Source organism: Bidens hawaiensis, unplaced genomic scaffold, assembly GCF_021521415.1.
Source record: "Bidens hawaiensis isolate Kalapana, Puna unplaced genomic scaffold, B.hawaiensis_p1.1 tig00002236_1, whole genome shotgun sequence".
In the NCBI taxonomy this organism is placed as follows: domain Eukaryota; kingdom Viridiplantae; phylum Streptophyta; class Magnoliopsida; order Asterales; family Asteraceae; genus Bidens; species Bidens hawaiensis.
This window is the reverse complement of record NW_027491119.1, coordinates 1,619,836-1,624,181: the sequence shown is the minus strand read 5'-3', so window position 1 is coordinate 1,624,181 and position 4,346 is coordinate 1,619,836.

Below are 4,346 nucleotides of genomic sequence, written 5' to 3'. Positions count from 1 at the left end.
TTGGTGGAAAAGGAATAGTACACAGCAGGCCTGGTCACTGTCAGCCGCTGCCTACCCACCAACTACCAGCATGGCACGTGCGTAGGCCATAGTTGGTCGAACAGGAATACTATTCAACCGGCTATACACTCTTGGAAACCTACCTACGGCTATAAATACCCCAAATGGTATGATCATTTCATCTTATCTTGTATCTTACATCTTATACCTGATATCTGCTCTAGCAATCTCTTAATATACACTTATATTCAAGAGCAATCTAGTCTGATTCTCACGCCGGAGGGTGGTCACAAGGAGGTACCCCCCCCTTCTCAGTGACGAGCTCACTGTGTCTGTTTTGCAGGTTATCAGAAGAACCATCTTTGCCGGGTCTAACCCCTCGGGGGAAACATCTATTTAACCCCCAGATTATCCTTAATCTGCCCGGGGTCGATTAGTGTTTCTTCATTGGCGCCATCCGTGCATAATAGCTAGAACTAATTCTTTTCAGTTTTTTCAAACTTCTGGAAAGATGATTAAAGAAACTCCGGTAACCACAACCCCAGCTACTGAGGGGAATACCGGCGACTACACAGTTTTTACGAACACTACCCCGGTTACCCAAGCCGGGGCAAGTGCAGTAAATTTTACGAACACTACCCCAGTTACCCAAGCTGGGGCAAGTGCAGTAAATAATCGTTCACTGGGATTCACCGATACCCAGTTAGAGAGACAACGAACGAGGCTCCCCCGCCAAACACTCGATGAAGTTAAAGCGTGGGCGGAAGCACGTCAAAAAGAATTCCAAGCCGAGTTGGATGAACGCTTACGTTCACTCCAACAGCCTGAGGAATTCGGAGAGTACTGGGACAATGATTCGGAGGAATCCGATAGTGACGCAAACCCTCGTCATAGGGCGAAAGGGAAGCGTAAGGAAACAGACTCCCAACCGAGAAGGCGTTTTGGAGAAACCTTCAAACCAAAAAACGCAGGTGGAAACCCACGTGACTTCTCCAAAACATTTACACCAACTGCTGCAAAGGCGGGAACGTCCAAATTTGCAAGGGACATTGCGGAAGCAATCGTCCCGAAAAGTGCCAAACAGATGTCCAACATCGGCACTTACGATGGTATATCTGATCCAGACGATCATTTGAACAGGTTCATAGCGGGGGCAACCGTCAGTAGTTGGACGGAACCTACGTGGTGTTACATGTTCCAAATGACGCTTGTTGGGGCAGCTAGAGCGTGGTTCGATCGTCTACCGGTCCACCACATCTACGATTGGGAAGACTTCCAGCAGAAATTTAGCCAACACTTCAGCCAACAAAGAAAGTATACCAAAGAGCAATGGACAATCCTCAAATGCATTTGAGAGGAAGATGAATCTTTGCCAGACTTCATCACTCGCTTCAACTCAAAGAAGCTAAGTCTGGGTAATATTAGCGAAGATCTTGTTCGCGCTGCTTTCATCCAGGGCGCGTTCGACCCAGAGCTCATCCGCACCTTAACGGGTAAAGATGGCATGCCATCCACATGGGATGCCATCATGACAGCAGCTAAACGCTTTGCGGAAACGGAGAAGCAACTGGGTAGAGATCTCCCCCAGAGCACAAACCTCTACACCCAGAAAACAAGAGAAGACAACGTCCTTACCGCCCGACTAAACAAAAAGCGGAAGCTAGGCATTTGGCAGTCAAGGGTAAACTTTGACACCTTATCCGGCTTGCAACATCGGTTAGGCGGAAGGGATAACGTACAGTCGAACCAGAACTCCAGATGGACGCCACTCACCAAAAGCGTCACCGAGATATTCGCCACTGAGGAGCTCCCATGGCCAAAGGCTCCAATAATCCGACATCGTCACAATGCTGATCGGAGCAAATACTGTGACTTTCACAGGACAAAAGGCCACAACACTGAAGAATGCACAGACGTAAAGGACATCGTCGAAGCATTTGTCAGACATGGGACGCTCGCACACCTCGTGGCGTAACGAACGCTGAGCAGGCTGATGCGTGTAGAACCCCAGCTGAGGAAAACACGAATAAAATTGCAGCTTCAATGCCGGAGACTACATACTGCGTAAACAACGAGATCCCGAACCAGGTGCATATCGGCTCGATGGCACTCCCATCCCAACAACATGGAAGGGAGCTCAATTACACAGTTTGCATGTAGATCAATTCCAAATTTGTAAAGAAAAGGCCCAGAGCCACTTCTAATGGAAATGATTCTCCTTAGAACATCGACGCTGATAATTTTACATTTATACTTATGAACTTTCCACACGGATATGCCGGTTTTCACCGCATAATTACGTGGAAAGTCGTTGCGTGGGGAAGGCGGCAAAACCCGCATAAACCCAAAAAACGGCAAACCTTCACGCAGGTCAGTTAAAGGTAAAGTTCAGTCATCCCACTAAATGAAAGTGCCGGTCTATCCGCACGAATCATGATAGAGGAAACTGAACACTAACCTATTAACAACCGCGCGTCGAACGGTTAATTTATTCAACACTGATGCCGGTACTCACCGCATAATTGTAACACCCCGACCAAAGGCGGATTATACATCGGGGCGCCACATATTGTTTCATTACTCGTGACACTATTGGGTGTCAATATTTAATAAATACATTCATTTGCGCACGCGCAGGGTAAACACAAGATAACATAAATCATCATAAATCAATATATTATAAATCATAATATTCGAACAGCAATAACTTGTCTTGATACATTTTAATCTAGGTCCAAAATAAAGAAAACTTCCTATGTGTCCACAAGCTCCAAAACAGCTACTGCAACCCTGAACATGTGTTAAAATAAACGTCAAACACTTGCGTGTTGGTGAGAAATCAAGTTTAATACAATACATAGATAACAATAAAATCTGCGCGCAACATGTGTATGTCTGGTTTTCAACAAGGGTGTAATCTGATCGGGACCAACTCTAAGATTCATAAGACTGCCAGTGCTCACAATTGAGCTCACAAACAAGACTAACTGTGCATGTGTAAACAAAAGAGAAAATCATAAACGATAGTTCTCCCGTGTTCATCTAATGGTACCATGAAAACTGCGGAATAGACCGACAAGACGGTTAATGATCCACACATACAAATAAACAGCCAAGTCTACGTCCTCAACACATGGGATACTGCGCGACTAAAGTTCATAAACAAGTTTAAGACTCTAAGTTTGTATGAACACATGAACATCCCAAAACATTAAAAGCAAAAAGGGATTAGGTACGAGATTACTCACATGATAAACGATGCGGTGTAAGATAAAGCAAGAACCAACTTTAAACAAGCACAAGTTAACCTATAAATAAGATTATTGTTTTAATGATTTGTTTCAAGTCTTGATTATAAGTTAGCATAATTAATAAGTAAATTATTATATATAATATATATTACCGGAAAAGCAGGGCAGAACAGGGAGGAAGACGGAGGCAGAGAGGAAGACGGCAGAGAGAGCAAGGAGCAAGAGAACAGGAGAGATTAAGTGTTTGTGTGTGATGTGTTATGAAAATATTATTATTATTTATAGGAAAACCCTAGGAGACATAATCCCTAGAAAAGGGGAAAAGATCTTAAAAAGCAAAAGATTCCAAAAGCAAAAGATATGGAAAGATATGGCAGCTGCAGAGGCAAGATAAAGCTGTCAGGGAACAGTAAAAAAAGCATGGGCGGGTAGATAAAGGTACAGGTCAAGCATGGCAAAAGCAGATCTCAAAAGATTATGTCAGTCACTTTATCTGTCAACCAATGGGGTTGGTGCGCATGCTGCGCCGAAAGTAACTTTTCAGACATAAAGCAGATTAGGTCAACAGCTCAAAAGATAAGACAACTCAAAAGCAACGGCTAGCTTAAACAGAAGAAAACTCAAAGGGTTTGACGCGAGAAGGCTGACACAGAAGGTCAAGAGAGCGCGAGCGCGAAGGCAGACAGAACTAACCTTAACGCGTCGCGGAAAGAACTACCATTTCTAAGCGCGCCGCGGGAAGAGTCACATTTCTTAGCGCGCCGCGGGAGGAACTAAAATTCCTAGCGCGCCGCGGGAAGAACTATAATTCTTCGCGCGTCGAGGGATGAACTACGATTCTTAGCGCGCTGCGAGAAGAACTACAAATCCTTAGCGCGTCGCGGGAAGAACTTCCGTCCTTCGCGCACTGCGAGAAGAATTACAATTCTTAACGCGCTGCGAGAAGAGTTCGTCTCGCGTATCGCTGAAACAGGTGGTCTTCACGCAGGATTCCTTGTAAGGGAGTCTGGCGCGTGGAGCTGCGCAGACAACCTTAGGCGGGAAGGAACAAAGGACAAGCAAAGAGTTAGAAGAAAAAGAGGGAAACAAGGCGTA